Source organism: Lissotriton helveticus, chromosome 7 (genome assembly GCF_964261635.1).
Source record: "Lissotriton helveticus chromosome 7, aLisHel1.1, whole genome shotgun sequence".
Classification (NCBI taxonomy): domain Eukaryota; kingdom Metazoa; phylum Chordata; class Amphibia; order Caudata; family Salamandridae; genus Lissotriton; species Lissotriton helveticus.
In genome coordinates this window covers 599,753,792-599,775,643 of record NC_136068.1, presented here as the reverse complement: position 1 = coordinate 599,775,643, position 21,852 = coordinate 599,753,792, and positions in this window count along the sequence as shown.

Here is a 21,852-nt window from a genome sequence, read left to right as displayed (position 1 = left end):
TGCATTCAAGGAATTGGAGCTTGGTTCGCCTCATTTGAATCACTTGCCATAACACCCCTGAAAGCAGTGGTTTGTGAAAGGAAAGCCAGGAACTTGAAAGGGTGTGTCCTCGTGACTTTCATGTATACACACTAGTCAGCCATCTAAAAAAAAGCCCACACAATTTTGTCACAGTGCGTAATGTAGATAGCACACCTCTTTTTTCACAGCCCCAGTGCATCTCCCAAGTACATCCATGTACAGGCATGCTGACAGGCCTCTGCTCATGTATACTCTGACCCCTCCCACCTTGTGTATGAGGCAAAGTTGTGCCAGACCCCTGTACATGGCCTCTCTACAAATGCTCTGCCCAGCTGTGCTCGGTGGCCCCCTCATCAGGGCTGTCATCTATCATTAGTGCAGCAGGTGCGATGGCTCCCAGGGTGCACGAGAGGCCCACTACGCACCAGTCATGGCTGTCATTTACTTCCGGAGCGGCAGAGGGCCTGTTTCCCTTGCTCGCGCTCCCTGGGGCCCTTGGCGCACTTGCTGCGCCTCCGTCACTCGCTGTACCCCTTTGCCTCCCCACCCGGCCTTTCAGCCCCTTCCACCCCCTCAAAGGTTAGCCCGAGCCGCAGAGGTGCCCTCCGTCTCCGGTGAGGCTGTGAGGGGCTGACAATGCGCACTTTTCAGGCTGACATCTCAATGAGCGCGGTTCGAGCCTCTCTCGGCGCTGCGGCCCATTCTTCCCCGGGCGGCTTTGTTTGTGGGGAGCGCGGGGTGACCCCCAGCGCCGGGGCGCCTTTCAGCGCACTGGGAATAGCCATTAGTGCCGGATTAGTGCCCCCCCAGTCCGGTGTCTGAGCCCCTCACCTCCCCATAATGAGGCAGGGCCTGCGAATGATGCCAGCCCTTTGTTCCCAGTGCCGCCCCTTAAAGCTGTCTGGGGCTCGAGAGGGGTGCACAATGGCGGCCAGGCCAGGGGGACAGGGGGGATGTGTGCAAACAAAGCGGTGGGGGACCCCCAAAGGCCCCTTCACCACCACCATGGCCCTGAGCATAATGCAGGCCTGACAAAGATGAACTTGTCAAAGACCCTTCCGGAGTATGTGCTCATAACGGGGAGAGCTGGAGGAGGCAGAAGGGGGCTGTTGAGTGAGATCTTTACACGCAGAAGAGAAAGAGTGAGGGGCCCTCCAGGGTCCGTTCCCATTATGGGGGATTTGGAGAAATCTGTACAGGAAAAAAACGGTTTCCTTGCAGGGTGAAAGGCCTGGCATCTGCTTCAGACCTCCAAGGAATCTCAGACGTCCCTTGAGCTCCCAGCAGGTCCTACTGCTGCCTGTATCTGGCCAGGAGGGCTGTGGCATGGTCTTCATAAGAGAAACTGTATCCCTCTATTGAGTTCTTTTTATTTTGTTTTATACAGCAAACCACGTAAGCTAGTGGGAATTTACCCAATTTACATAAAGCAACACCCACATGATTTATCATAATCACCACAGGTACCACGGTGTGCTATTAAATACTTAAATGAGCAAGATCTGTTCACAAATTTTATTTAATGCAACTAAAACACATCAGTTTACTAGATAGGCCTCAGTAAACTGGCCTACTACAATACTCTGTTACTGGGCTTCCCAAAACATTCCTTCTCACAGATAAGACATTAAACTTCGCCACCAGAATCTTGTACTGTCTAGCTGGGCATATGCCCACCTCATCATCATATCGCCACCAAGCTTGTTGGCTCTGTGCTGAAAAGAAACCATACACCAGCTTCTGATGGTGTTGTCAAAGCTGTGAGGGTACTGCCCAACTACAACTCTAACATTCTATACCACTACACTCCAACCTAAGATCTTCTAACCATAATTCCTTAGTCTTACCCAAACCACCATGCGCCCCTCCTAGGTTACGTACCTTTTACCTTCTAGGTCCTCTTCACTGAAACTCTCTTCTACCAGACATTCATGCAAGTCCTTCCCTTTGAGAATCCATAAAAGAAGCATTGAGATGTCATGCAGTTAGGACACATGCAAAAAGAACAAATGATGGACAGAATGCTAAACAATGTCAAACACTCACCCACAGTCAGAGATCTGGGCCTAAATCAACCGTTTGCAAATCAGTCTTGACCTGCTCCTCAGTACAGTCCAGTCTGAACTGCCAGGCCAGGTCCTCTCTAGACCGGAAACAAGCAACCTTGGACTGGTTTCAGGGTATCTCCCCTCATCACCCAGGATAGCTTGACTCCCGTGGCATGGGGGGCACCGGACCCATGTCCCACTTGGGGTAACAAATGCATAAAGAACAATCGATGGACCAAATGCTGAACAATATCAAACATTCACCCACAGTACAGAGGTCTGGGCCTTTATCCATCATTTTTTGCTCACCACACCATTCCAGTCTGGACCCAGCCATATGCAAATCAGTCTTGACCCTGCTCCCCCTCGGAACAGTCCAGTCCAAACTGCTAGGCCAGGTCCACCCTGGACTTGAAAAAAGCATCCTAGGACCGAATTCGGGTATCACCCCTCATCAGCCAGGATAGCTTGACTCCAGTGGCATGGCGAGCATCGGACCCACGTCTGGGCATACCTGCCCCAATTGGGGTGACAAATGCAAAAAGAACAATTGATGAACGGAATGCTGAACAATGTCAAACACTCATTCCCAGTCACAGATCTGGGCCTAAATCCATCGTTGTTTTGCTCACCAAGCCTTTCCAGGTTAGACCTAGCCATATGAAAATCAGTCTTGATCCTGCCCTTATGGGAAAAACCCAGCCCGAACTGCCTGGCCTTGTCCTCCCTGTACCTGAAACCGCATTCTAGGACCGGTTTGGGGGTGTAATCCCTCATCAGTCAGGATAGCTTGATTCCAGTGGCATGGCAAGCACAGGAACCATGTTTGGACATACCCGTCCCACTTGGGGTGACAAATGCAACAAGCATTTGCAATGCAATAGGTCTTGCATTAGGAAAGTTTGAGCTATTGGTATTGTAAATGACACATTTTTTATTTATGTGTTGGTTTTGAAAATAGCAAAATTAATAGCTTTGTCATTTACAATGCCAATAGTTATAACTTTCGCAAATGTGACACCTATAGCATTTGTAATGCAATAGGTGTTGTATTTACATGACTTATATGTATTGATATTACAAATAAGGATGGCTTTTAATTTTTTTAATAATTAATACTTAAATAAAAGTTATTGTAATTTATAATGGCAATAGCTTAAACGTTTGTAAATAACATTTGTGAAGATTATGTTCAGTGTATTTTATTGTGACGAAAATCTATGAACAGAAGTGAAATATTAGCATCTTTTTGTGACATTTGTAATAAAGCTTGATACATTGAGAGAATATATTTGAACCAGTTGTTGTTGAATGGTTGCACAGATTGATGCTGTGGTGGCGCGGAGTGATGTTGTTGTAGTGGCGTTCAGTGATGCTGTGGCGTTCAGTGATGCTGTGGTAGCGCATAGTGATGTTGTGGTGCCCCTGAGGGATTCTGTGGTGGTGCTGAGTGATGCTGTGGTGATGCGATAGATAGAGTGAGTGCGATAGATAGATAGAGTGAGGGCGATAGATAGAAGGCGATAGATAGATAGAGGGAGGGCGATAGATAGATAGAGAGAGGGCGATAGATAGATAAATAGAGTGAGGGCGATAGATAGATAGATAGAGTGAGGGTGATCGATAGATAGATAGATAGATGGCTATAAATAGAGTGAGGGCGATAGAGTGAGGACGATAGATAGAGTGAGCGCGATAGATAGATAGAGTGAGGGAGATAGATAGAGTGAGGGCGATGGATAGATAGAGTGAGGGCGATAGATAGAGTGAGGGCGATAGATAGAGAGGGAGATAGATAGAGTGAGGGCGATAGATAGATAGAGTGAGGGCGATAGATAGATAGATAGATAGAGTGAGGGCGATAGATAGATAGAGTGAGGGCGATGGATAGATAGAGTGAGGGCAATAGATAGAGTGGGGGCGATAGATAGATAGACAGACAGGTAGATAGATAAATAGATAGATAGATAGAGTGAGGGATGTGGTGGTGGTAGATTTGGTGGTGGTGGACATGGTGGTGGATGTGGTGGTGGATGCAGTGGTGGTGGTGGATGTGGTAGTGGTGGACATGGTGGTGGTGGGGTGGTGGTGGACGTTGTGGTGGTGGTGGTGGTGGACGTGGTGGTGGTGGATGTGGTGGTGGATGTGGTGGTGGTGGACGTGGCAGTGGTGGAGATGGTGGACGTGATGGTGGTGGACGTGGTGGTGGTGGATGTAGTGGTGGATGTGGTGGTGGAGGTGGTGGTGGTGGAGGTGGTGGACGTGGTGGTGGTGGCTCTGTGCTGAAAAGAAACCATACACCAGCTTCTGATTGTGTTGTCAAAGCTGTGAGGGTACTGCCCAACTACCACTCTAAAATTCTACACCACTAACCACTCTAACATTCTACACCACTACACTCCAACCCAGAACATAAGATCTTCTAACCATAATCCCTTAGTCTTACCCAAACCACCATGCGCCCCTCCTAGGCTCTGTACATTTTACCTTCTAGGTCCTCTTCACTGAAACTCTCTTCTACCAGACATTCATGCAAGTCCTTCCCTTTGAGAATCCATAAAAGAAGCATTGAGATGTCATGCAGTTAGGACACATGCAAAAAGAACAAATGATGGACAGAATGCTAAACAATGTCAAACACTCACCTCCAGTCAGAGATCTGGGCATAAATCAATCGTTTTTTTGCTCACCATGCCAATCCAGTTTGGATCCAGCCGTATGCAAATCAGTCTTGACCTGCTCCCCAGAACAGTCCAGCCTGAACTGCCAGGCCAGGTCCTCTCTGGACCAGAAACAAGCAACCTAGGACTGGTTTCAGGGTATCTCCCCCCCCCATCAGCCAGGATAGCTTGATTCCGGTGGCATGGTGGGCAGGGACCCACGTCTGGGCATATCCATCCCACTTGGGGTGACAAATGCAGGTAGAAGTGACAGGTAGAAGTCTCCGATCCCATCCCTATTCCCTGGACAGATCATTACCTGGTTCCCTTCCTGATTTATATTCAGGGACCTCGGCCGGTGATACCGTCGGCCTCTAGACATCGCAGTCGACGATGGTCGAATTTCTCCCAATCTAAATTTAATGGGGCTCTCAAGGATAAAGTTCTCCCAGGGGGAGTGGGAGCGGAAGCGATAAATACTAACTTTGATCGGCTCATCACGGAGGCCCTGGACCAGGTGGCACCACTTGGCATAATAAGAAGGGGTAGCCGGGTGCAGAGCACGGCACCTTGGTATGATAAGGAGGTGCGGGCAGCTAAAGTGGTGTGTAAACATGCAGAACGCCAATGGAGGAAAGCTCTTACGGTACATGCGAAAACAGAGTATACAGCTAAACGGCGTATATACCACAGACTGATTAGGAAAGCCAAAACCTCATACTTTGGCACCAGGATTTTGGAAGCCGAAAATTCTACCAAAGAACTGTTCCTAATCTACAAAACGCTATCGGTGGGGAAACCTGCAGCGGTGCCGGAAGAGCTTTGCACAGTAGAGGGCTGCGACCGTATAGCAGAGTTCTTTGCTAAAAAGGTAGCAACAATCTACGCCTCCTTTCCACAGCAGACTGACCAGATTTCTAAGCCTTTGGAAACAACTCAAGTATTAGGGAAACGACGGCTGTCTAGTTTTACCACCCCCCCAACTGAGGAGCTCATTCGCATTTGCGGATCTATACGATCTTGCTCACCTAGGGACCCCACTACACCCAGACGGCTAATGGGAAGCCTTGATGTCCTCGAACCATATATACGTCATCTGTTGAACACCTCGTACGAGACACAGACTGTTCCCGCTGCGTGGAAGCAAGCGATTGTTCTCCCGCTGCAAAAGAAAGCGAATGTCAGTTTTGATAAACTTGAGAACCTGCGCCCTATCTCCCTCCTACCATATATGGCGAAGATTGCGGAAAAAATTGCGAATCTCCAGCTGATGAAATACGTGGACGACACCTCTCTGCTCCACGATTCTCAGTTTGGTTTCCGCCCCCGTCACTCGACGGAGTCAGCCCTCCTTATGGCGGTGGAGACTTTGTGTCAGGGCGTGGATGAAGGCCAGACCATGGCTTTGATCCTGCTGGACCTCAGCGCTGCATTCGACACTGTAGCACACTCCATCTTGCTACAGTATCTGAATGAGGGTGGAGTATCAGGAGCAGCGCTGGGGTGGATAAGATCATTTCTAACTGACAGACGCTTCCAGGTCCGGCTGGGTGATTGCTATTCGAGAGAGATTGGGTTGGGCCAGGGAGTGCCTCAGGGCTCGTCCCTGAGCCCTACCCTGTTCAATCTCTATGTCTCCCCACTGGCAGGAATTGTTGAGAAATACGGTCTGCGCCTAGTGTCCTATGCCGACGACACGCAGCTGGCCATTTCCCTCTCACGTACCCCAGATCTTGCGGCGGACAATTTCAGGAACTGCATGAAAGACCTAGCAACCTGGATGTCCGCCAACTGTTTAAAGCTTAACGGTAGCAAGACCGAGGTATTGATTGTGGGTGGGACGCCGGCTGCTTGGTCGTCGGCTTGGTGGCCTCCCTGCCTGGGTGAGACGCCAGTCCCTTGTCGGGAGGCAAAAAATCTTGGGGTCTGGTTGGACACTGGCCTGACCTTTGACACACAGGCCGGTCGTGTGGCAGGGGTATGCTTCGGCGTTCTGAAGACTCTAAAAAAGGTGTTAGATCTGCTTCCGCTTGCAGCTCGCAGAACGTTGGTGCATGCCCTGGTGACATCCCGCCTCGACTATGGCAATCTGCTTTATTTGGGTGCCACGAGGAAAGTCACCACACGCCTCCAGGTGCTGCAGAACGCGGCAGCCCGCTTAGTTCTAAGGCTCCCCAGGAGGTCTCCCTCTAAACCAGCGCTCCATGCGCTCCACTGGCTCCCTGTTGCCAGCAGGGTGGAATTTAAATCCCTTTCCACTTGCCACCGCATTCTGAATGGCAAGGCTCCTGCTTTGCTCAGAAGTCTGGTGACTGGGTATGAGCCCTCACGCAACCTTCGCTCCTCTTGCACAGATCTCCTGATGGTGCCTAGAGTAAGGAAGGCACGCATGGGAGGTAGATCTTTCAGATACTTGGCGGCCAAGCACTGGAAGGCTCTGCCCTTATGTCTGCGCTTAGAACCGTCTGAATCTATTTTTAGGAAAAAACTTAAAACTCTGTTATTTAGCAGGTAGATGACTCGGAGGGTGGGCGGATTGTTAGCTCTCACTTACCACAGCGCGGGGACACGCCGGTGGGCGTACTTCCAGGCGCTTTACAAATGCCCAAAATGAAATGAAATGAAAGAACAATTGATGGACGAAATGCTGAACAATGGCAAACATTCACCCCCAGTTCAGAGATCTGGGCCTTTAGCCATCATTTGTTTGCTCACCACAGCATTCCAGTTGGATGTATGACGTTACAATGCATACTTTTACAATGCCTACCTTTACAACGCGGTTTTTACAACGCATACCATTACAACGCATAATGCTTTTAGGCGCTGGATAGTGAATAGTTTAATTTACTATTCCAACTCCAGTCCCTGTGGATAGTAGGGAAGGTTATTGGATAGTAAATTAACCTATTCCCTATCCTAGAGCGCCCCCCAGAGCAATGCGTTGTAATAGTTTGCGTTGTAAAAGTTGCGTTGTAATGGTAGGTCGTTGTAAAAGTTTCGTTGTAAAGGTTGTTTACCTTCCAGTTTGGACCCAGCCTATGAAAATCATTCTTGACCCTGCTCCCCATGGGAACAGTCCATTACAAACTGCCAAGCCAGGTCCTCCCTGGAACTGAAAAAAGCATCCTAGGACCGAATTGGCGGTATTACCCCTCATCAGCCAGGATAGCTTGACTCCAGTGACATGGCGAGCATGGGGCCCACGTCTGAGGATACCCGCCCCACTTAGGGTGACAAATGCAAAAAGAACAATTGATGGACAGAATAATGAACAATGTCAAACACTCATTCCCAGTCAAATATCTGGGCCTAAATCCATCGTTGTTTTGCTCACCACGACTTTCCAGGTTGGACCTAGCCATATGCAAATCAGTCTTGATCCTGCTCCCCATGGGAAAAACCCAGCCCAAACTGCCTGACCTTGTCCTCCCTGGACCGGAAACAGCATCCTAGGACCGGTTTCGGGGTATAATCCCTAATCAGTCAGGATGGCTTGATTCCAGTGGCATGGCAAGCACAGGAACCATGTTTGGGCATACCCGTCCCTCTTGGGGTGACAAATGCAAAAAGAACAATTGATGAGAATGCAGTCAGTGATCTGGGCCTAAATCCATTGTGTTTTTGCTCACCATGCCATTCCAGTTTGGACCCAGCCATCAGTCTTGACCCTGCTTCCCATGGGAACATTCCAGCCAGAACGGCCAGGCCAGGTCCTCCCTGGACCAGAAAAAACATCCTAGAACTGGTTTCAGAGTATCACCCCATCATCAGCCAGAATTTAGAACAGACATGATTACTGACCCACTCACCGAAAGTCGTTGTAAATATAAATGTTTTTCTGCTGTATGTCTCATTAGATTTAGATGTCTACCTACATGTGTCTGTGTTGGCTAGTGCGACCAATGTAACTGGTGCAATTATTTCACCCAACAGTTACCTTTGATTTATTAACCGCTACCCTATTAAGTACTTTTATGCCCCCCTCATTTTTTCTTCCGTATATGAATGAATGAAATGAATGAAAAGATTTTATAAAACGCGCAATTACAAAGGGCCAGATGTAGGTAGCCCTTTACCGGTCGGTAACGGCCCAAAATCGGTAAAATCGGCCGTTACCGACCGGTATTGAGAAAAAGAGATGTAGGTGTAAAAAAATATACCGAATCGGTAAATATGAATCGGAAAAAAATACCGATTCTGTATTTTCCGAATACATATTTACCGAATCGATATTTACCGATACCTTATTTACTGAGTCCTTATTCACCGAATCGGTAAATAAGAAATCGGAAAAAAAGCCCATCGAGATGTAGGAAAGGCCAAAAATACCGAATTCCATGAAATTCGGTATTTAAGAGTCGGTATTTACCATGGACTGAAAGCAGGTGGTAACTATGTGCAGGCTATAAAAAAGGGCCCAAAATGCAACAGTGTTGCAAAAATGGCGGCACTCTATGTGATTGCGAGGAGGCGAAGGCTACAGGCTGCAGGTCTGAGGGTATGGCAAAGTGAGGAGCAGGTGTACAGGCAGAGGATCACTCTGTTCCAATTGACTGAGCCCGAGATACTCCAGAGGTACAGGCTGCACCCCAGAACCATCATGGACCTAATAAGGGACCTCCACCCATACCTGGATAAACCAACACCCAGGGCCCACGCCACCCCACCCCATGTCCAGGTGCTGTGTAGCATACACCTGCTGGCCTCTGGGAGCTACCAGAATGTGATAGCTGCAGTAGGAGGTGTACCCCAGAGCTGTCTGTCCCGTTTTTTCAGGAAGTTTCTGGATGCCATGACGCAGAGAATGGGACATTACATCCAGTTCCCTGACACACCTGCGGAACTTGCAAAAACCAAAACTGATTTTTATGGACTGGCACACTTCCTGGAGGAGTGTGGCTCAATGGTTAGAGCGGCAGACCCTGATGCAGAGTTCTGGCCAGGGACCAGGGTTTGATTCCTGCCTTGGCGGGGTCTTGGCTCAATTTCCTCAGACCTGTTAATTCTCGCCTCGGTGCTTATTCTAATCACGGGCCCCACGCTGCAACTCTGGGCAGTAGCTTGCTTAGCCTCCACACCGGCCCCAACAGCGCTAAGGATGCCTGGCTTCACCCTGGGGGTGCCCAGGAGTGGACACTTCACAGGGAAAGCCAGGAGGGGTTCCACAGCGGTATGAGTATCAGCGCCAGGAAGCCGAATAGGCGACACCGCAAGGTGGCCGTCTGGTGACAGTGCGCTCTATAAGTACCATGACATTTACATTTACATTCCCGCATGTGATAGGCTGCATAGATGGCACCCACATTCCCCTATGCCCACCTGCAGCCACCGAACACATATACAGAAACCGTAAGTCTACGCACTCCATCAATGTGCAGGTGATATGCAATGCTGGCAACATCATCACCGACATAGTGGCCAAATTTCCTGGGAGCACGCACGACTCCTACATTTTCCAGAACAGCGGAATATACACACGGCTAGTTGCTGGAGATTTTGGAGATGGATATCTGCTAGGTAAATAAGTGTTACACACCCTGTAATGAATGGCAGCTGAATGTGCAATGTAATTGTAACTCATGTACCTTTCATTCCCTCCCAGGTGATAGTGCATATGCCCTGCGTTCCTTTGTGCTCACACCGTACCTCAACCCAACCAACAGAGCCGAAAGGCGATACAATGTGGCACACAGGTCTACTCGCAACATAGTGGAGCGGACATTTGGACTCCTCAAGAGCAGGTCCCGCTGCCTCCACAAGAGTGGAGGTGCACGACAGTACAACCCCATCCTGTGTTGCAAGATAATAGTGACCTGTGCCATTTTGCACAATCTTGCTACCAAGAAAGGCACAGAGGTGGAGTTGACACATCACGAGAACATCGATGATGACCAAGAACATGCAGAGCCCCAGGCAACAGGACCAGCAGCACTAGATGGTAGATTGAGACGGACAGAAATTACACGTCGATATTTCTAGGTAATGTATGACAGATAGACAGGTGTAGTGTTTGACAAGTGTAGTTTAATCTTCACTACATCATCATTGTCACATCAGAAAAGGCTTCATTAATCAAAGTCAATGTCTCTGGCTGCTCCTGCTCAGTTGACGTCACTGTGTGCAGTTCAGTCAATCAGCAGCATAGGTCAGTGCTTACGTCCACGCACCACATTGCGCGATTGTTGTGCCTGGCTTTCAGATTCCCTGCTGGGGCCTGACTCTGCATGGCTGCGCCTGCCGTTCCTGCGCACCTCCGAAACTGGTGTGCTAGAGCCACTCCTGCTGCTTGGCCCCTCCTCCACACCCGTGTCACCAGCATTGCCAGTGTTAGTGTTGAGCATCTGCTCCATCGCAGAGGTCACTCTTCCCATGCCCCGTGTCAAGTCTGTGCAGCAGTGCACTACTGCATCCTGCATGGAAATTGAGTGTCGGCACAGTAGTGAGGTACTTGTTGCAAATCTGTTCATTGCCTTAGTTTGTTGGCGCATATACTGTCAATCCCTGGCACGCTGCAGATGATCCCTGTCCAGCTTATCCGACAGTACTCCCATGTATGTGGAGATGTCTGTAATCCCCTTTGCAATTTGATCCAGACTTGATGCAATGTGGCCTATGCCCTTGTCCATGTTGGACATTTTACTGTTCATGCAGCGAACCTGCCTATGCATGGCTAACAGTGCTTTGGCCTGCTGGCGCTGTACCTTCACCATTGTGCCCTCCAGGCCACAGAAGACGCTCTCCCCTTCCTGCCCCTCCCCACCCTCACATGCCCTCCTGCCAAGGACACTGGTGCGCGCGGCGCCTGCTGCTGTCGGTGGTCTTGCCCTGTCAGCCACAGGTGCATTCTTGTGGGGGATATCATCTTCATCCCCCGATTCAGAGGTTTGCAGGATCCTCTGAGGGGGCTCCTCATGCCTACTTGCCCCTCCCGGCATGGACGCCCTGGACATTGCAATGGGTGTGTTTGACAGGTCAGGAGATCCAAACAACAGAGGGGAAAGTGGGACAGGTGTTGTGGGTCGGTCTGGTGATGAGGCTGCCTGGGTGGTGTCGTTGCCTCCTTCTACCGCGCTGTGACCAGATTTTCTCTTCTCTTTCTCCCCTCTCTTAGGTGCTGGTGCCCTCTCCTCCCTTGGTGGTGCTGAATTGCGTGAGGACTCTCCTGTGGAATGAAATTGACATAGGGTCAATGTTGTTGTTTATCTGTGTAGTTCTTAAATAAATAGTCTACACAAGTGCCCAGTGCACATTGTGTGTTTGGTGATGTGTGTGGCATGCCTTGCAGAGTCATGTGGTGGATGCTTTGCATCTATGTATTCATGACTACGTCTACCATGATGCATTGCTGCCACCATGTATGAGTTGTTATGCAGTATGATGATTCTACACAGTGGGGTACGGGGTCAGGTTGATGGTTGTGAAAAAGGGTACATGCCTCTTACCTTGTTTTTTTGTAGCTTTTGCTATGCTGTACAGGTCTCCTATCCCATGGATGCATTCTGGCTCCATGGTGGTTTCCACTAGCTCCTCAATCGCTGTCAGCTTAGGGGCTTTGCTCCTGCCACCTCCAGTCTCACCAGCATCCTTTTTCTGGGCTGCAATCTTCTTTTTTGTCACGATGCGCAGGTCATACCACCGCTTTTTTATGTCCTCAATCTCCCGGTGGGTCACACCAATACATTCACTTTGCCCTGTATGGAAATCCAAATGTTCCTCTTCACAGTCTCTGCAACATGCAGAGACTGTCTCCCGAAAATTTGGCTGTAGTGGCTTACATTTTCCTCTACAGCCACCTGTAGTTCCTCTGGGCTGAACTTGATCTTCCTTTTTGTCTCCCCACCATCTTTTTGGCCTTCATGTGACTCCATTCTGTAGCACTGCTTGCCTGTGGATGCTCTGCTCCTCTCACCTCTGCTAAAATGTTTGTTCTGTTGGTTTGCACCTGCATGGGTGTGGCCACTCCCAGGTACTGGGGTGGAGTGCTTCACTCTGATTGGTTGGATTCTCAGGGCCTTGGTTGTGGGGTGCGGAGGGGGTCCCTGATTGGTTGGCAGGCTCACATGGCTTTTTTCAAACTCCCGATTCGGTAATTACCGATTCGGTAATTACCGATTCGGAAAATTCCGATTCGGATTTATCCGATTCTTTAAATCCCATTCATTCCTATGGGCCAGGAGGCCCAAAGGAATGCTTGGGTTTCACCGACTCGGAATTTACCGACTCGGAATTGTCCGATTCGGTAATTACTGAATTGGGTTACCGAGTCATTCCGAATCGGTAACTTTTACAGATTTTTTACCTACATTCCATTTACCGATTCAGAAATACCGATTCGGTATGAGTCGGTATTTATGAATCGGTGAATGGAAATTACCTACATCTGACCCAAAGTGTCTTAGCGCTATAGGCTGAATTTCAGAACCCAGTCCATTACTGAGACGCACTAGATTATAACTTCGAAATTAATGGACTGCTTCGGTAAATAGCCAAGTCTTCAGCTGCTTCCTAAATTGCATCAGAGAAGGTTGACAACGCAGCTTAAAAGATAGTGTTTTCCAGCATCTTCCTGCCCCAATAGAAAAAGCCCTGCCTCCCCATCTTACTTGATTTGATCTGGGAATGATGACATATCGTGAGGAGTTAGATCTGAGATTCCTGCTTGGCCTGTACCAGGAGAACAGATCCTGAAAGTACTTAGGGCCAGTCTTCTGTAGGGCCTTATAGACTATGCACACAGCCTTAAAACTGATTCTTTTTTAACAGGAAGCCAATGAAGATCCTGCAATGATTGTGCATAGCATTTCTGATCTAAATGTTAAGGATGCAAAATAAATAAACATCAGGATACAGCATCAAACAAGAAGTGTACAGGATTGCCCAGGGGCTCAGCTATGACTCTTAAACTTGACGCACTTTGTCTGCCAAGGCCCAGACTCTTCAAGGTTTGGATGGTCTGTGAAGTAACACAGTAGACAAATAATTGAGTGTATGAAGCGATGGAAGAGTGAATGAATGGTAGAATTATGTAAATGGATGAATAGTTGAGTCTGAAACCTTAGCTTGTAAGATCTAATTACACTAAGAGGAATTTCTGCGCTCAAAAGCCTGAGTCTATATGACCTGTGTAACATGAGGAATTGCTTTGCTATTAACTGTGGCGACTTGTAACATCTCTGTAACTCGAAGGATAGTTGTTCAGCATAAGCCTGTAAGATCAATCTATCTCTAACCAGAGGAATGACTCTGTTGTCAGAGTGCTGCACAATTGCTGCCCAGGTCTGTAAAATATGGCCAAACCAAGGTATAGCTTTCCTGCATGAAGCTTTACACTGTAATAAAATCTGCTCAGCTGAAAATATGTCTCTGCTTTGTCACCCTGTGGTAAATAAATAAATAATACCCTATTTTTGAATGCATAAATGAATAACAGATAGCTCAATAAATAAGAGTCAAAATTCGAGGTAGTAGGAGTTTTGCAGGTTTATTACAGCATAAAGGACAGGAACAGGACAACCTGCATAGGAATAGGATGGCAGGGCCCAGCAGCGCTGCTGGTGTCAGGATCGGGACAAGGAAAAGGATGACTTTTTTAATAACAGTGCATGAGCATATATACATAACGCAAACACATATCATTACATTGCAATAGGCGTAGCAGTGGGTGGAGCAGAAGGTGTGACGCGTAGCAGTCGCGAAAGATAAGGGTGAAAAGAGGTGTAACAGGGCGTATACATAGACATGTGATGCAAACGTAACAGAATATGTCATGAATGGGGCGGAAACCATGGAGGGGGCTACCTAAGGAGCCGGGACCTCTAACCTGATGGTGCGCGCAAACTAGCAATGACGTATCACTAGGAGAAGCTGGGGGCTATGAACTCTGTGCTAGGAGCAGAGACTGAAGTCTGGAGAGTCAGGGCGACATGTACCTAAGCAGTATCTAGTATCTGATGTTTAGAGAACATGTTGATATAAACTAGAAGTTAGGAGGGGAAAGGCTAACTTGATTCTAAGACTGGACCATGCATTATTCTACATGTAGTGCGTGATGAAGAATATTAAATGACCATTAAATGCAGTATTTCTCTAACGTGGAGACGTGAAGGCTAGACAATGACGGAAACTATCGATGCGATTCAGTAGCTTTAGGAATGCAGAGAAGGAGGACTGAACTGATAACTGGAATCATAACATATTCTTGGCAGACTCAGAGGCTGAGCCAGGGTGAGCCGGGCACTGCGAGGCAGGAAGTAAGTGAAGGGTCGAGGATACAGGTGGGGGCTGTATCGCTCCTCAGCGAAGTTTCAGGAGACAGGAGCTGAATCTGATGTCCGGGCCCTTTTGAGGCCTAGAAACGGGGACTTTACAATGGAATAACGTGCACACTGAGAAACGTGGCAACGTAGCTTTACATAGGCCTGATATACGTAGTATTCACGAGAACTGGAAACTGACATACTAGAGGTGGACACAACTATAATTGCGTCTTGAATCGAACATGGGGAATGCATATGCATATTTAATCATGCACACATAACATATGATGGATGACACGTAGGGACACAGAACATGGCAAAATTTACTTTTCCACATTCCCTCCTTGTCACTACGTTTCCATCAGGAAACATCAATATTCATGATACCATCTATCATTTCATACAGTATCATTTGCTCGTCTCGAATTATCCTGGAACGGGATTTAGAACGGGGCTTGGGACTAGGAATACAAGAGGTAGCACAGATGCCGCAAATCGCAGGGCCACATTGTATACAGAGGCAGCAGCTGAATATGATCGCTACTGTAATACCTAGAAAGGACAAGACTTTCCATCCCCAGGCGGAAATTATATTCCAGAACCAACCGGACCATGTCCAGGTGCCTGGATCTTGGTGTATCAGATGGGCAATTTTATGGAGTCTGGTTATAGCTGAATAAACAGACGGCGCGTTATTTGGAATGAAAATGCAGCAACTAGATCCGATGACTCTACAGGCCCCGCCCCTATCGGCCAGTATGACGTCAAGGACGAGACGATTCTGTAAAACGACAAATCTCATAGCAGATTGCTCTTCAGTTAAATTACCTAGAGCAGAGGCAGTCTCATTTACTACAGCTTCAAGGGTTCTGGTTAACCTACGGATTAGCTTACTATTCTGGATAGGTCCTATAAAGAAGAAGAAACCTCTGTTGAAATCTGTATACTGTTCTAGAGCAGTTTCAGTATAATCGACAATTGGGGACTCCCTTCTATGTCTAACGTGTACTAGATGTGTGTTTCTATGATAATCAGGTGGGGCTAGGAAAACAGGTGGCAGTAGGAAGGCAATGTAACAGGTTCCCTCCCAACCGAGGGGCAGACGAACATATGCAGTTTGACCACAAATAAAATAAGAATGACGTGAAGCTTTGAAAATAGATTTCCCACTGTCACTATACTTGACAATAGTAGTACAATCACTATGTCCTACATGTACGGAACCATTATTTCGGACACATAATTCACCTTTGACTGGCAGTACTGAAATAGCAGGTAAGTCTGGATAGTATCAGAAGAATAGTTACCTAAATTATACACTTCATTTTCTAGATCTAACCCGGTTCTGTGGGGGAGACCTTGCTTGTCTGGAAAACATGTACTGTTAAGAAAAGACATATCTGTTGAGGATGACGTTAACGTGGACCATGCTCCACACGAACCATTATGTGAGAATGGATAAGGAAAAAGTGGCAGAACTCCCTTCGGTGTCTGGAAAGGGGGGAGTCGACCACACACCCAACAATTAGTGGCATTGCTGGACTGGTGTGAGTAATGTAACATGCGGATGAATGAGTTATTTCGCATAGCGAGGCGGTAAGAGAGTTCATGAGGAGGCAGATCACTAAACGTGTGCTCTACTGTAGCATTAGCAGACTTATTTACATGAAGAACTGGGAGATACAAGAAAAATGCATAACTGGTGCAGGAAATCATAATGCTGAGAAACAATATGAAACATAGAAAAACGATACATCGGATTGAGTTTTGACTAACTCTCTCACTATGGGGGTCTATTTTATACATGTCAGAAACAGTCTAACCGTTTCACCTAGGGGAGGACTTAGACAATCAAACTGACTGACTTATTTTACTAGACCTTAACTTGAATTTATACTCCTGTTGCGGAGTTTTCTCTAACAGGGGAGGGTTTGTAGCAATGTCTTTTGCGGGACAGTCCTTGAGAACAATGCTTTGGCAATCCTTCAAATCCTGGGAAATGTTCTTTAAGACGGGTTTCAGTCCATTAAATTGTTTTACATGAGAAAGGTGCACCCAGCCTTTGCGACCTTCCAACTTCACGGCTGTACGGGTGGTGAGGAGGACCTGTCGGGGCTCTTTCCAGCGAAGCTCCAGCGGACTTGATCTGTCAAAATTCCTCACCAACACCATGGATCCTGGAACGATTTCATGCGGTGCCACCTCGGTATTATCTGGAAATGCGGCGGCAACCTGTGAACGACATGAGTTGAGGGCAGACATCAAGGAAGCTAGGTAATCTGTCAGCATATTACTTGAAACATCGGTAATACTTCGGGGTCTAGGAGTACCCCACATATTTGGGGGGCGGCCGAATACGACCTCATACGGGGACAGACCTGATCTGGAATGTGCGACCATGCGCATATAAAATAAAGCGACTGGCAGAGCTACTAGCCAGTCCACACCTTTCTCTTTACACACTTTGGCAATTCGGATTTTCAGGGTCTGGTTATGTCTCTCTACGAGACCGGCTGCTTCAGGATGGCGTACACAATGGAACTTCCACTGGTACCCCAACAAAAGGGAAACATGTTTCATCAACTCAGATGAGAATGGCTGGCCGTTGTCAGAATATACGACTCTAGGGAGTCCATAACGGGGGAAGAACTCACGAACCAACTGCTTGGCAGTGGTCGCGGCTGTGTAATCTGGGACTGGATATGCTTCTGTCCACCTGGACAAAGCGCATACAACTACAAGGACATACTTGAAACCTCGACATCGCTCCATCTGAATATAATCCATCTGGAGGACTTCAAAAGGGTGGTCAGGGGGCTGGAATCCACCTTGTTCCACCGGAACACTTTTACCTGGATTAAACTGACAACATATCATACAGGTACGGACTTTCTGCTTGGCTGCAGCTCGTAAATGCTTGTTGAACCAAATGTTCTGGATACTGTCTAACATAGCTTTTTCTCCTAAATGTGCTGGACTATGTGCGGTATTAATAATGACTTGAACCATAGAGTCGGGGAGAAACCATGTGGCTCTACCCTTTGTTAACCATCCTTGATCTGTCTGGACCCCTCCTTGTTCGGACCATTTCTTGATTTCTTCGGGAGTAGCATGTAACTGGATATCTATGACATCTTGTGTAGGGTCCTTAACTGTCATACATGTAGTCGGATCTGGAGTATGTGTCTGTGTCGGATTAACTTGAATGTCTGGAGTCTGTGCTGTAAGCTTGGCTGTGCGATCTGCTAGATCATTACCTTGGGAAATAATGTCAGTAACTTTCGTATGTGCTTTGCATTTCATGATAGCAATGGATGTCGGTAAATGTATTGCGTCTAACAGAGCTTGAATAAGGAGACCATGCTGAATCTTGGTTCCATGAGAAGTCATGAAACCTCTCTCCTGCCAGAGCACTCCGAAGTCGTGGACGACTCCAAATGCGTAGCGTGAATCTGTGTAAACATTAACTTTCAAGTTCTTGGCGTGTATGCAGGCTTGTGTCAGAGCAACTAGCTCTGCTGCTTGAGCAGACAGGGTGTCAATACGGTGTGTTTCAATAACTTCGGTGTCAGTAGTCACTGCATACGCGGCGACTAGTTCTCCTGTACTAGTTCTCATACATGAACCATCCACATAAAGTGTCAGGTCGGGGTCTGGTAACGGAGTATCTGTCAGATCTTGTCTTGGCTTTGTCGTAATGTTAACTACTTCCACACAGTCATGTGGGTCAGGATTCGAAGTAACTGATGGTAACAGTGTAGCAGGATTAAGGATGTTGCAGCGTCTGATTTCTATGTGTGGCTGGAACAGTGTCAATTCATAACCTGTTAAACGTGCAATTGTCAAGTGCTGAGTTTGTGTTCGGTTTAAAAGAACTTCCACAGAGTGTGGAACTTGTACTGTCAAGGTATGTCCTAAGACTATGGAATCACTTTGTCTGATAGCTAGTGCTGTGGCTGCAACTGACTTGAGGCACGCAGGCAGAGCCTGGGCTACAGGATCTAATGTGCTCGAAAAATAAGCACAGGGCTTGTATTGTCCTGCTTGATCTTGTGTGAGAACAGATAATGCTGTACCTTCACGTTCAGTGACGAAAAGTGTAAAAGGCTTACTGTAGTTCGGTGTCGCTAGAACTGGAGCTTGGCATAGGGCTTTCTTTAACTCATTGAAACTAAGTGTATGTTCAGATGTCCAAGGGAGGACAGTCGATACGGCTGCCTCCTGTGTCGTTAACTGTATCAGTGGTTTGGCTAGAAATGCATACTGAGGAATCCATTGTCTGCAGTAAGAAGTGAGGCCGATAAAAGCACGTACCTCCTTCTGGGTCTTGGGCTGAGGAAGACTCGCTATTAACTGGATACGGTCTGGTGTCAACTGCCTACCCCTCTTGGACAGCAAGTGTCCTAAGTAGACCACTTGCTGGACACAGAATTGAAGCTTAGAAGGGGACACCTTGTGCCCCATCTCGGCTAGGAAATACAAGACTGTAAGGGATGCTTGCTCGCAAGCACGTTCAGAACGGGCTGTGATCAGTAGATCATCGACATACTGGAGCAGGGCAGTGTCAGTTGGCATGTGAATGTTGTCTAGTTGTCTCTTGAGTGCTTGACTGTAAATACTAGGACTTTCTGTGAAACCTTGAGGAGCGCGTGTGAACATATAGCTCCTTCCATTTAAACAAAATCCGAAAAGGAACTGGCTGTCTGGATGAATAGGAACACTGAAAAATGCGTTCTTGAGGTCTATGACAGTGAAGAACGTGGCTTCGGAATCAATGGCCGTTAATAGGGAAGAGATGTCTGGGACAACTGGGTACTGCGGAATAATACATTTATTAAGCTCTCGTAGGTCAATCACTAATCGATATACTGGGGGTGCATTTGGATCAGTACGTTTCATGACTGGAATGATCGGAGAATTACATACATTGGAGTCAGTTTCTACAACCACTCCTTGAGCCATGAGCTCGTCAATAATTTTGGATAAGGCTGCTACAGCCTCAGGTGGCAATCTGTACTGTCTGATTCGTGGTAACACTACACCTGGCTTGAGAGTCACACGATAGGGTGTGATTTGCATGTAACCTACATCAGTTGGACCTTGCGCCCATAGATGCTGTGGAACATTAGACAGTCTTGAATCAAAATCTCGTAATACATAGTGACCCTTAAAGTCACGTAGGAACAATCGTATTCCCTCTGGGGAACAGCATATAACTGCACCTAACTCTTTCAGTGTTTTAATGCCTAATAGATTTTCTGGACATGACTTAGTAAGTAACAGATCAGTAGTGCGGGACAATGGACCTACTTCTAGAGTAACTGGCTTTGATATTTCATTTACAATGGGTTTTCCTGAAAATCCAAGGGAAACATTTCTTGAGCCTGAGAGCGGAGCCCCTGGAACTTCGGCGTGACTAATTGTGGTCCTACTTGCCCCTGTATCAATCAAAAACTTTCTGTCTTTCCCTAATACTTGACTGTGAACATAGGGACCTTCTTGATCTACAGGTATCTCGATGAGAGGCAAGCCTACCTCCCTCTCTAGGCTGTTTCATGAATACTGCTGGTACTCTGGATACTCAGACTGTGCATACTGGTACATCTGCTGTGTAACGTGCTGTGTTGCAGCAATAGGCTGCGGTGCGGTAACTGTCTGTGGTGCATTCTGTGGCTGAGGAATCTGTGAAACTTGTTCTTGTCTAGGCGGACGTGGTCTTTCTTTAGTCTTACCAGTAGCTATGTTGTGTTTCAGAACTGCACACTCATTTATAAAATGACCTGGCTGTTTACAATAATTGCAATTCCCTTTAACGGGAGCTGCAGGATGACTGGCTTGATTCGGACCCCTCTTCTGACTGTCTTGAGGAACAGATTGTGCAACTAGTACTTTCATTTTCGTGTCTTTCATACGTTTTCTCTCGTGTTCTTGTTCTTCCCTGATTCTATTCTGGTGGTATTGAAGCATCTGCAACATCTGGGACGGGGTATTAGCTTGCCAGGTACTTTCGACTTTCAAAACTCGATTTTTAATTTGTGGGCTTGAATTCTCGACTAATTTAGTAACAAAAAGGTGAGGGTATGACTCACTACTTGTCTTGAGGCCACTGTTGATGCTAAAACATTTTTCAAATCTAGAATAAAAATCACTAATATCTTCGTCTTGTTTCTGTTTACAGGCTGAGATTGCATCCCAGTCTTCTTTTCTAGTTGTCAATAATCTGGGTAAAACTTGTATTAATAATTCCGGTAATTCTTTACATTTATCTCCAAGACCGGTACCTGGTACTCGTGCCTTATCTTCAGCTTCTAGAACTGCCCAATCGATCTTTTTCTCCCCCACCTCCCATTCTTTTTCCTTGAGCTTTTCATACACCCCTGCGGGCAGCAGAACCTTTAACATTTTAATTATATCTGGATACGTGTATTCTCCCATACGGAGCATGTCTTTTAATTCTCTATGGAACCCTGCTGGATCTTTGTCATGACAGGGAATTAATTTCTTCATCTCGAGGAGTTCCATCTTTGTAATCGGAGTGTAAACAAACACTCGTTCTAGTTCGCCACCCGTTCCTCTGACTGGGTGGACTTCTCGTAACGGATTCTGTCTCTCCATGTAAAATGGTTTACCTTCTGGGGGTGAGGCAGGAACAAAATGCGGATTCAAAAACGTTCTATATTTGTGACGCTGTTCTAGAATGACACTAATTAAATCGGTACCTAGACCTTTCCATCTATACTGGAGTAACTCGTTCAGGACATCATGTAACGGGCCTGGATCAGAGTGCTGACCCTCATACAATGTAATGAGGTGCTGAATCATATACATACCCGCCAGTCGTTGTTCGGCTGGGGGCATTTTCAG